Source organism: Mchenga conophoros, linkage group LG19, assembly GCF_057382185.1.
Source record: "Mchenga conophoros isolate Kocher_MC1m ecotype Shallow Benthic linkage group LG19, M_conophoros_male_GT1.1, whole genome shotgun sequence".
Classification (NCBI taxonomy): domain Eukaryota; kingdom Metazoa; phylum Chordata; class Actinopteri; order Cichliformes; family Cichlidae; genus Mchenga; species Mchenga conophoros.
The window spans coordinates 26,744,779-26,758,048 of NC_140544.1; the positions used below are offsets into that span (position 1 = coordinate 26,744,779).

Sequence of the window (13,270 nt, forward strand, 5' to 3'; positions counted from 1 at the left end):
ATGTGCTGCTCGAACGCTCAGGGTATTTGAGAGACCCATATTATTATTATTAAGGAATTTTGAAAGCTCAAGTTCGTGTTGTTTGTGAACTACCACTAGAGTTAATGCATCCTCATTCATCAAGCATCTCCTGTTTTAAAACTATGCCTTTAAAAATTAATTAAAATTAAATTAAATTAAAAATGAAATAAGAGTACATATATTCACAATATACAAGCAGTGGCAGCACTTAAACACATCCTCACGCTTGCGTTATCTTCAGCTGAAGATATATATATATATATATCTATATATATATATATATATCTACTGTATATGAATTAAAGGCAGGGATTAACAGCGCAGTTGGAGTCCTTCTCTCACTTTAAATAAAACATCCCATTTCATGCCAAGTGTGCACTTCTAATTACATGGCTGATAAAGTATGTAACCAGTGATCAAATATGAATTTTATGGCCCAGTCCTGTTTATCTGTACTTGTTCAGATGTTCCACTCTGTCACTGTTATGAAGTCATAAAGTATCACCAGTATTTGAGTCACAGACACATTTATTAACCAGTAAATATGGGCCAACGTCTCAAAGCATGAATTTTCTGTATGTGATTCTCTGTCTTTCAAAATGTCTGTGGAATTTATAATTAAAATATCTATAATTAAAGTTCTTGTTTATAATTCAAAACAATGAATATCGTTTAACTCCTGGCTTATTACTCTCTCTACTTCTACTTCTATATATTGTAGGTATTTTAGGGAATATTATGTTTTCTTAGCCATTTAAAAAACTGTGCATCCTGTGGGGAAAAATGGACTTGAGATCTCAATACTAAGAGACAGACTAAAGCAGTGTTGATGGTAAAATTTTAAAATGATGACCATTTTTGTCCTTGTCCTGGTCCTCTGAGTTAATGTTATTTCAAATGAGGAGTGGTGGTGTTTTCAGTTCTCATTATGTGTGAAATATGTTCTTGATGTATAATTCCCTTTGAAAACTGTGGTGTATCAAAAGTACAACCTTAGTTTCAAAGTTTTCATATCAGGTCATCAGTCCATCCATTTACAACCATTTTCTTCCACTTATCCAATTCAGGTTAGTGGTTTGGTTGGAGCCCATCCCAGCTATTAGGACATAATAAAAATACCCTCAGAAGAGCAACAACACATGACATATTACATCATGTCATTATTTATTTAACAAAAGCTAAGATAGTTTAATTCACTTCTAAAGATGGATTGGTCTGACCAATGAATCAAGGGCTTGGAAAGTGGAGGGAATAGAGGAAGCTATTAGCTTAATTGTATATTTTTGAAAACAAGAGTAGTTTGAGAAATCACTGGTATTGTGGTCAGCGTGTTGCTTCGTGGGATTTTGTTGTTGGTAACGAAAATATATGAGGAAAAAAACATAGTAATAATCTTTATAATATAAATTCCACAAAAACATCAAAAGCTAGAGAAGCCCTTACAGAAAACTTCAGCTCTGACATGATGATTGTCCATTATTTGCCGGTCAGTAAATGTGTCTGTGACTCGAACACTAGTGATTTCCCTCAAACACATTTTCCTGCTTCATAACAGAGACAGAATGGAACATCTGGGCAACTACAGATAAAGAGTACTGGACCATAAACCATCCTTTTTGACAAAAATGTGATCACTGGTTGCATACTTCATCAAATATGCAGTTCTTGTAGAAGTGCACACTTGGCATAAAGTGGGATGCTTTATCTATATTCTGGGATCAGTCCAGCCATGCAACCTGATTCATTAAAGAAGGATTCCAACTGTGCTGTTAATCCCTCTATAACCAAGATTTACTGGTTGCTTTAATAAGGGAACTGGTTAGCTTTCTCTCTTTTCTGCCTTTAATTATATACAAGTATAAGGTTGCTGAAGATAGCACAAGTGTGATGCTCACTTGTGAGTGCTTCAACATAGATGCAATTACCATATCCAGTAATGCAAAACCTTTAAAATCACGACTGTAACTTTAACTAAGTTACTGAAAATATTAAAGTCAGTTAGTTAAACTTGACGTTATCTAGATAATTCAGTCTTGATAAGTTATCATTCTTGGAAGACAGACCTGAGGAAGAGATTATTATTTGTTAAATACACTGTAACGATGAACAGTTGTTCATCCTCTCACAGAGATGTGATCCTCTTAATGAAACAGGGGATCAGCTGTTCTGTGTTGCTTTTGGCCTCTGTTGTCTCATTAGTCCTGACTGGCACACAGTAGGCTAAAAAGTGACCAGCTGGAGACCAGCTACACTGTCAGGAAGTGCGTCACTGGATCAAATACAGTGATGCAAGAACGGTGTATCAGTTTGAAAAGCTCCTACTTAAATCAGCATTCAGTAAAATGAACAAAATGTTCAATATCTCAATCAGCCGAGTTTTACACCTCTCGAGTGTGAGATCCTGTGAGGTGTTGAAGACTCATGAATCAGCAGAGACACATGAGGCAAAGTTGTTGTTTTAGAAACCTGCCATTAATATCAAACTGTGGTGTTCACAAAACATAAATGTGTGCACGCTTGAAGGGACATATGGACACGCCACAGGTGTATTATGTCTTAATTTCTCCAGAGGGTTTGGTGGAAGAATTGATGTCACTTTTCTAAGGGGGACTCCAACATATGATTCTCCATAAAGCCATAGCTGTTTTATTTTATTTTGTTTTTTTTTTATCTCTAAAAAGAGATCATTAGTGAACCTCAGAAGTGTTCAATTTCAACATAGGGCAACTTTTCTGCATTTTTACTATTTGTACTAAGCTAACATTTTATTTGTGCTACTCTTTCTTATGCTGTGCACAGATACAAACTAGCAGGAGTAAGGAATATGTCTTAATATGTCTTAAAGGTAGAGTGAGGACTTCATGAAAACAAGGGCGTGGGGTAATGGTGTTCACCAGCTTGTTTCTTATTCCCTAGTTATTGATCATCAAAACAGTGTTACCCTGGTTGCAAGTCAAGCAGGGTAACACTGTTTTAATGATGCCAACCGTGATTTAAAGCAACCTGATAACAGCGACTAAGGAATGGGAAACAATCTAATGATTAACCATGTATGCTAAAAAACAAACATATGATTATTTTCAACTTAATAAGATGAAAATTATTTTCATAACTTTTTAAGAGGTCAGAAACAAAGAGGATTTTTAGTAGCATAATTTAAACAGAAAGTGTTTGTAAAAGCCATAATAACAAACTGTTTTACTGATTTCAGTCCTGCTAATCCTCCTGCTAATGCATGAAATGAACTACGAGATATTTTTGTATATGTTGTGTAGATGACAGTGTAGCTCACGACAGAAATACTATTAGAAAGTGGAGTTTACCATGTGACAAAGGTCCCTGAATCAAAGTAGGTACTGTGTGTAGAGATAAAGTTGGCTACACGTGGTCAATTGTGAAAAAGTGAAAGCTCTCTCTCCCTCACACACACACACACACCTACTCCTAGCTCTCATTACTTTATTGTACCCTGCAGAGACCAGTCTTGGGGTGGCTCTTAATAAGATAGGCTAATTAGACTGGGTTCTTGGGGAATCCACTTGCCCATTACTGTAACACATGCTGGGACATTTGTGTGTGTCTGCATAAATATGTGTAGGTGTGTGTCTGTTGTATATGCTGGTTCATTTGTACTTGATCACATCACTTTTTGAAGACTTACATTTCCATCCATCCATTCATTCGCTTCTGTTTATCCTTTTCAGGGTCGCGGGGGGCACTGGAGCCTATCCCAGCTGTCATAGGGCGAGAGGCGGGGTACACCCTGGACAGGTCACCAGTCTGTCGCAGGGCCAACACACAGGGACAGACAACCATTCACACTCACATTCACACCTAGTGGCAATTTGGATTTTCCAATTAACCTATCCCCACAAACTACATGTCTTTGGACGGTGGGAGGAAGCCGGAGTACCCGGAGAGAACCCACGCAAACACGGGGAGAACATGCAAACTCCACACAGAAAGATCCCAGCCTGATGGTGGAATTGAACTCAGGACCTTCTTGCTGTGCGGCAACAGTGCTAACCACTGTGCCACCGTGTAGCCCTTACATTTCCAATTTCATCAAATATGTTGCTTCTTTATTTCTCTACTGTTCGTGTCCAGTGAATCCAGATAGAATTACAATATTTGAAGGCTTCAAATTTGCTTGTTTGATCTGAAAATATTCAATTCAACAGAAATGCTTTGTAGTGGCTTATAATCTCTCTTATAATAATTTACTGTACAGAAGCTTAAATGCGATGATAGTAATCTTTTATCCAGGAAGTAATTTTCTTATCAATTTTCCACTGTGTTGTCAGAAAGTCACAGTTGGAATGAATCTTAAAATGAGTAATAATTACACAACAGATCTATCATTAGTTATGATAGCTAATGATCCAAACATTCACTCAGTCTATCAGCCCTTCAATTCATCCCTGAATGTGACAACACTGATCATGTCTTCTTGGCACAGAAACTGATGTGAACGCCATGTGTGTGTGAGCAGGAGACTACACTCCAAGAATAGCTTGGTGACATGTTGAGTCTCCCAGAGGAGCTGCGAACCCAACAGAAAGAGGCAAAATGTGGAGTTTGGCACATGCAAGTGTGACAAAGTCTGAGAGGGGATTTCATAACCTCATGGTATTCAAGACACAATGAGCGGAACCAGTCACCAGTGGCACCAGTGGATCAGACCCACTGTTCAGTGAGTAAAGCGAGGTTTTAATCTCATATTTGGTGATTTTTTTTTATAAGGACACATCATGAATGAAGAACAAGTCAGAAGTGTTACTCATTCATGTCGCGATAGCAAGACATTCATGAAGATCTTTATGACTTAACATGAATCACACTGCCTTCTTACAATTACTACTAGCATAAATACTTTTGCGCCCTTTTTTGTGCCACAAATTTGTGCCACAAATGTCATGTTTTCAGTAACTTTGGTGGATATAAGGTGTTTACAGCCTGTTCCTATTACTGAACTTTTGGTTCTGATGGAAATCTGGTAAAGAAATATTTCTCCAGTTAAATAATTATTAATATATTGCAATCATTGTAGACAAACAGATGTTAAATAAAGATATGCGAACAACCAGAGGATTATTGATGAAAGCTCTTTTGCATGTAAATCACTGTTAAAACAGCCAACTAAGTATGCTGATAAAATGTAATTAAACCATTGTTGTGCTACCACGATCAACAGGTTGTGGACGTTTTGTGCATTAATAGAATGTTAATGTTAGCATTTTGAGCATGTTAGCATCAGAGACTTTATATAGATGGATGTGCCCACCATGACATGAGCCTCATGGTAAAGCCTCTAGGTGAGCATTTTGGCTGTTACAATTTTATGAAACAAAATGTGTTTGGAAACCAGACGTTGTGAGGGAAGGAGAAACACTGCACACTCATATCTCAATTGTGAGGTCAACCTGCTCTAAAGCATATCCTGTTTTATCGTCTTTTTTGACTCCAACACGGTCCATGAAATAGAAAAACCTCATTCTGTATCCAGAAATGCTTGAAACTACCTTGTTCCAAGTGTTATTTTCAAATTGTCCCATGTTGTCTTATCTGGTAGTGGCCGATGGCTGGTTCTGGATGCTTCTTCCTGTTAAAAGGGAGTTTTTCCTTCCCATTGTCACCAATTGCTTGCTGATGAGGTCATGTGATTGTTGGGATTTTCTCTCTATTATTATTGGGTCTTTACCTTAACATATAAAGTGCCTTGCGGTGACTATTATTGTGAATTCGTTCCTGTAAAGACTAAGCCTACGCTTGAAGCCACTGAGGTGTTCGATGGCGGAGGTGACATGATGCCACTGTCATGAATGACACTTGAGAGTGCAGCTGTACTTATCTTGTCCGTTTAACACATTTATTGCTTTCCATCAGTTGCATTTGTAGTTCAACAGTTCTCTTAGTATACAACTTCATTTAACATAAATCACAACAGCACAGAGATCACAAATTGTTTGCTCCTTCCGACCAATAACACTTGACACTAATTACACGTGCCTACCTTAAACACTGTACCATAAAACATATTATACCATAAAAACACAAAAAGTGACCCCTAGTGGCACACATAAGGTAACAACACAAAAAGGCTCCTACAGTTCCTATATAAATAAAATTAAACTGAATTGAATTGAATTAAATGGAATTAACTAACTGACTATAAAACCAGATTTCCCGAGGAGCTGCCCACTTCTGGCCAACTTAGAAACACTTAAGCTACATACACAGTCGAAGTTATTTGTAGCATTGTGGTGACTAGAGACCGTAGAAACTGAATTGTAAACATTTCTCATCTTCCAGGAATCTTTCTGCCATTGAGAAAGAAACATACACAGTAAATTTCCCAGTGTTAAATCAGCAGTGTTAAAGTGTATTTACTCTAATAGAGTCATTATAACGACAGCTGGAGCAAAACGCCTCCCAGTGTGGGTGATAATTCGCGGAGTTAAAAGAGGCAGTGTCAATGTTACTCTAGAAAGCTCCTCCCACCACAGACTCCTTTTCAAACCAAGAGGATTTTTCACGACGCCATTTTCTTTACATCAGTTACACGGTAAGTTGTTCATATTCACTTATTAAAACCAACAATTTGACATTTTAAACACAAGTAGCATGTTAAAATAAGGTTACATTCCTTTTGTCCATGTTTATTATATATTTAATTTTGTACCTGAAGCAAATGTGACATTGTCTGTATGCTAACGTAAGGTTGTTAATTAGTGTTGGCTAAGACTGTAAGGCTTGTTAATTTATTTCAGTGTGTAGTGGTGATTGTGTTGTGTTCTAGCATGTTTGAAATTCCATTAAATTAAACCCTCCATGTGTTGGGAGCTACATATTAACTAGGGGTGCAACGATACACAAAATTCACGGTTCGGTTAGGTTCGATACTTTGGTGTCACGGTTTGATATTTTTTCGATACAAAAAAATGTTCATGCCTTTTTAATTTGTCATTTATTAAAATTATAAATATATATTTTAACTCAAAAGTACAGTTTTTAAATTTAACCCTAACCCTTGTGCGTGTTTTTTATTTTGACAGCGAATGCGTACCTGCGGACCACTTATGTGCAGCCCTGGTTATTTAGCTTGTCATATTGCAGCCACAGAAATTATTTTGTCCATGAAACCATAAAGCTGCACTTTCTTTTTGCCTTATAGTCTGATTTGTCATAACTTCTCCGTTTTGTGGTAAGCTTTTCTTTGGCTGTTACTTCTTCACCCTGACCTGTCTTATTTGGCTCAGCAGAACTAAAATATATATCTGTCTGTGAAGGTTCTCAGTCATCCAGGTCATCGTAGTCAAATATAAATCCTGCTGCTTTTACACACGGACTCACATAAGCTCAGCGATTCTCTGCGCAATCAACCTCTCACATGTTTAAGCTGCGGGAGATTTCACTTGTCATGTTTGCATAGTAAGCTAACGATTAATAAGACGATGTCAGAGGAATTGGTGCACAAATTATCATCACTCACAGATCAGTGCTGTCGCTCTCTATACACAGTTCGCACGATTGCAAAGTGAAAGCAAAAAAACAAGCGCAAATTCAAACGCGATTTCAATATGTCACATATTGACAGTGGCTCACCGATGCCAATGACATAATTACCCAGCTACATTTCCGAAAGAATGCAAAAGCATTGACATATATTTTTCCTTCTTACAATAGCCCGACGGGCAGGGAAGAGATAGATTTTGGTAACCCGACTGAAAAAATCGCTAGCCCCAGGACGTCAGGCTAGCGATATTGCAAGCCCTGTATCTGATTGAGGAATCATGCATCTTTGGAAAAGAGAGTTTATTACAGAGAAATGTCTCTTTCCAAAATAAAAGCTATACTATCCGCTTCTTCTGGGTTATATTCTCAGCAGCATAAGGAGAATCATGTGCTAACAGCTGTCTAAATGACTCGGCTAAAGTTAGTAGCATGCTTGTTGTTTTTGTCTTTGCACTAGGATGATGTCGGCGTAAATGTGCAGTCATATTCGTTGTGTTCCCACTAGTGCTTTCAGGTTAATCTCGTTGAAATGACCTTAACACCACAACATGGCAAATCTCCGTTAACGAGCTACCGCCGATCGCCCCGTGCATGGGGCTAGACGGCCAACACGTTAACGAGCTACCTGCGCTAACACACTAGTTCCCACCCATGTAATTGAGCATTGCATGGCACATCCAACATACTGTTTTACTTTAGTCCATGACTCGCTTACCTTCAGGGTCATACGTCACATGAAAACCAAAATAATTCCAAACGCCAGATCTGAATGAGGGTGGGGGAGGTGCCCTGCGCTCTTCCTTCTGACGATGCTGTCTGTGTTGAGCGCTCAGTGGATCTGCGCTCGACAGTGCAGCCTAGGCGGAGTAGTCGAACGCAGATTCACTGAGCGCTCCACACAGACAGCATCGTCAGAAGGAAAGTTGATAAAATAAATTACAAATGTTGTATTGTTCGATACATACGCGTACCGAACCGAAAGCACTGTATCGAACGGTTCAATATCGATACGAATATCGTTGCACCCCTAATATTAACATTAGCTAGCTAACTAGCATTTTGGCTAACCTTGATGCACGGGCAATTCACTTGTTATTGTTACATTTTAAATTATGTAAGGCAAGCATTAACTAATTAAAATTTTACACTAATGTTACATATTTCACTTCTTTTTGGATACCTAGCTATAGAGGTCGTTTTCAGTAAGGTTATTGTCTTATTTCAATTCCGCTGCCTTTAGCGATTTTACAGTTACAGTGATTACAACCAGCAGGCAGTATAAACTTGATAAAGTATCCAAAATATCCAGGATTCAGTTTGTAATGTTTTCTTTTAGTAGTTTGAACTTAAGATGGCAGTGTTTGTATTTGTAGTGAGTTAACTTGATGTTAACTAATGATGGTATTGACACAAGTTACCTTTTTCCATTTTGGTTAGCAGACTGTTCAGTATGTTAAACTAAAGATGAACAAAATACTGACTCCCTAGTGCTAAGTTAGATCAGACAAACGGTAAAAGTACTAGTAATTATTTTAGTTTTGTATTGAGAAATATATTTCATGTAGGTGAAATACTCATTTAGTAAAGGCTTAAAAACTACAGCCAAGGGGCTGAAACACCTTGTTACACTGAAAAAAAAGTAACATACAGTGTAAGAAATAACAATGCAAGGCTGTTTTACTGGTATTTATGGGACTGGTTTAATATTAACATTTTCTGTTTTCAGTAGTTCAATGAAGAGCACTGACTATAAGAAATTACTGTCTACAGGAAGCATGCTGCTTAAAGCAAAACTGGGAGGTGTGCAGAAATTTGCTAGAGTATCTGAGCCAAGCCTTAAGGAATTTTGATTGCCGGTAAGAAACCAACATTGTATAAAAAAAAGGTGTTCAATGTGCTTTAAGTTCTTTTTGTTATTTAGTCTCTTCAAACTGCATTTTATGATTAATTGAAAATGATCTACGTTTTGGAATCATCTTAGCTACGAATGTATATTTAGTGGAAAAACTGTATAATGTGAGTGTCACTCCTAATCTACCACTTATCAAGCATGTTAGTGGCACTTAGTAATTTAGTTTTTTTTTTATTTGAGTCACTTTTGAAAAAGTATCTTGAAATGATCTTCATTTTAGGCTACAAAACATTAGATGTCATGTAATCTTTTTGTTTATTCAAACTTGTGTGCTTGTTTCCAGCATTTGCAAAGTTTGGTGTGCCAGCCGTAACAAAAGGAGTGAAAGTTTTTGATAGTTCAGGGACTGAATTGGATGATGATATATTTGAGGATATAGTAACAGATCCCTCAACTGGGGTACTAACCATCAAATATGAAAAAGGTTTGTTTGAGTGATGTGTGTTTCACTGGATGTCATTTTTTAGTATCATTATTACATTGCTTATTAAAAAGAGTTTATAAAATGTGTCTATGGAGGGACCATGTAAACTCATTTGTTTTGCTCCTGTTTTTGAGGTCTGGAAACAGCTGCTGCAGAAGTGTCTCCTGAGCTGTCCCAGTTATCATTGCCACATTCATCAGATTCACAGGGTACGGTCATCCTTTCAGACAGCCCTTTTAGAAACGTCAGAAGCTGGATGCAGAAGCTAAGCAAGTAAGAGTTAGCAGATTTCCACATTCTTCTAACAGTGTCATTTTTGTTTGTAGTTTAAGTGTTCTGAACTGCAGTGGTTATATCAACATGTAGAATGTTTTTTTTATTGTGTTTTCCAGTTGGTGGAATCGATTCTCACCAACAAACCTGGTGGAGAATGTATAATAAATGAATACAATCGGACCAAGTCTCTGGTGTCTGAAACCAGAAGAAAAACATACTGGTCAACATACTGGTAGCTGACTTGACAGAAAAAAATGGGTAATTTATTTCTGGCCCTGTGATTTTACTATTATTTTAAATCTCTATGAATTCCAGGGAAGCTGACTAGTTCTTTTCCTTTTGATCTTGCAGTACATCACCACCACGGCAGGTAAAAGAAATGTATGCCAGAGGAATTGTAACCTTTTTCTCTTACCTCAGTGGCCCGTACTCCAAAAATGGCTATGTAAGTAGCTCATAGTAATAACTGATACAACCAAAATCACGTTTAAACATTTTAAATCCTGCTAAAATGTATGTCCTTATCAACTCTTCATTGTTACATAACTTATTTTGTTTATTCATTTATCAGTGTCTGTACATGTCACTCTCCAAGGAACATTATTATGATGGCGAGGGTGGCACTGGGTACTTGGCCTGGAGGATTAAAGCCATACAGAGATGCACTGCTAAAGGGAGGCGATTATCATCTAGAGGTAACATTTATAATTCAGTGGAAATGCATAATACTGTTCCACATTGTGGTTCTTTATTAATAATGGTTATTAAATGTTGTTATTAGTTTTGATAAAGCTGTATTTCATATTGTCTAGCACCAGGAGATGGATCATCGAGTGAAGACCAGTGTGGTGGACCAACTGTCAGACGAGAGTTGCAGTTTGTTACAGAGAAGTTACTGAGTGAGGATGAGTGCAAGGAAGCAATCTCTCTGATGAACAATTCAGCTGATGAAGACACAGTCACAACATGGTCCTTGACCTCCTGCTGTCAAGCAACATACTGTCTGTTTTTCCACGTTTCAAAGATATCAAAGGCTTGGTGAATATTTGTCATTACTTTGACAATGTAAACACACTTTAATATTTTATAGAAAGCAGATATAATTCTCTATTCTCTATCCCTGTTACAGATCGAACAGGATTTTGTACTGATGTTTGGTGAGGATGTATCAGGCAGGTTGCTGGAGAGGTGGCCAACAACATTCAAAAGAAGGATTATCCAACAAGGCAGAAACCTTCCTTCTACCAGTGACCTGGAAGAACTCTTGCTGGCAGCTGACTCTCCTGAGGATGCCACTGAGGTTAATGCTGACATTGGTGAGCTGTTGTTTCTTTGATTAGCACATTCAAAGCATATATAATGTTTGTCACAGAACAGTTATCCTTTTTGTCTTTTGGGTCTACTCAAACATTTTATCAATGCATTGAAATATATTGTTGATGATGATTCAACTTTATTAAAAACAAATAATTTTTGCAGGCTGGGACAGTGACCTCTCAGCAATTCTATTGCTATTACATCTGATTCCACCATCTGGTCAGGGTCGGAAGAGACCAGGAAAGGTGTCAGCTTCTCAAGCAGAAAGGCGTCTTGTGGTCTTCAAGAAGGTTTGTGTTTCTTTTCTATTTTTATGTTATGAATTACCAATTTAAGAAACATTTGATTCTTATTGCCTGTCTGTATTTGTCTTTTCAGACTGGAACAAATATCCAAAAGCACCTTGATGCCATCACTACCAGCACTCAACCCTACCTCCTGGCTGTTGGGGGTGAAAAAGAATGACATCCACCGGTTCTTCATTATTCTTGACAAGAATGCCATACCATGCAAGTCTACCTCTTCACTTGGTGCTTTTGATGAACTGTTTAAAGCACATTTTGTGTTTGGCACATCTTACAACACTATGCTTCACAACATGTACACGTTCATCCAAACCACAGGTTTTAGAAAATATTTAAATACCAAACACCTTAACTATTTTGACCAACAGGCTGACACTGATGTTAATCTACAGCATGATGTGGCAGTTAAAGAAATTAGCACTATAGGGGACGTGATGTCAACTAATGTAGAAGAAACACCCACAACATCTGAAAAGGTCAAATAAGAGCACTTTGGATATGTGTGCCTCTGCTGTTGCACAGCTACTGTGAGCCAATCTACTTTGAATAGTTTTGTCTCCTCAATGGAGGAAGTGTTTTTTGAGATTCATACTCAGGCTAAAGATGCAGCCTTACAGAGTGTACCTTTACAGTACACCACAAGTAAAAATAAATATAATAGTAATAAAATAAAGCATTGGGAGTCCTTTAGCCTGGAAAGATTAGCTTTAGGACCAGGAAAGATGGTGACACTTGGAGAGCTGGAAGAAGGTCCAGAAATTGCTTGGAGCTGTGTTGTCTACCAGTTTGTTTTCAGCTAAGTGGATAACAACACGGTATAGAGTACCGCCCTGACTTTATCATCTGTACAGATGTAGTGTCTGAGATTCCGGTTTTTTGTAAGATCAAAAGTACTGTTGTGAAAGATGGCATTGTATTGCTCTGTGGAAAACTGATGGAAACCCTGTGTTTTGATGACCATTATCATGCATTTAGGGTCAGACTGCATCCCAATATGGTGCTGAAGATGTTGAACATAAATGAGCTGTGTTGCTTCTTCAAATCAAGTATGGCATTTCAGATTCCTCCCTGTATGTCGTTCCATATTGCCGTTTTATGCTGAACTAATTCATTGTTTTAAAGTGTTCTATACACTACATGAGATGTTTTTATATTTTGAGCCTGACATAAAAATAAAGCTGTTAAATGTATTATCTAGTTGTGGTTTTTGCTCACTTGTTTTATATGTAAAAGCATTATTAAAAACCAGGTTTTCATGCTGCAAAACAGTGAATTGTGTGTAAAGGTAACACTACAGGAAGAGTTTTAGTAACATTATTTGGTGTAAAATTAATTACAAATTTTACTCTATGGGAGCTAATTTTTCACTAGAGATTAGTGTATGAATAACACAGTATAGAGTAACATCAACTCCCATCAGAGTTCTTTGAACCCCCAGTGTTAATTTCAAATAACACAATTCAGTGTTAAAAATCAGTGGGATTTTACTCAAATAGAGTT

The 13,270-nt window shown here is 37.5% G+C and overlaps 1 pseudogene across 1 annotated transcript; it reads left to right on the forward strand.

Annotated features, from left to right (window-relative positions):
- Positions 1-9,269: 9,269 nt before the first annotated feature.
- Positions 9,270-12,926, forward strand: LOC146552435 (uncharacterized; annotated as a pseudogene). The gene is made up of 10 exons (XR_014889899.1): positions 9,270-9,336; positions 9,732-9,872; positions 10,007-10,145; positions 10,265-10,406; positions 10,500-10,593; positions 10,744-10,843; positions 10,961-11,186; positions 11,278-11,464; positions 11,628-11,755; positions 11,844-12,926. The product of XR_014889899.1 is annotated as an uncharacterized LOC146552435 (transcript).
- The last annotated feature ends 344 nt before the right edge of the window (positions 12,927-13,270 follow it).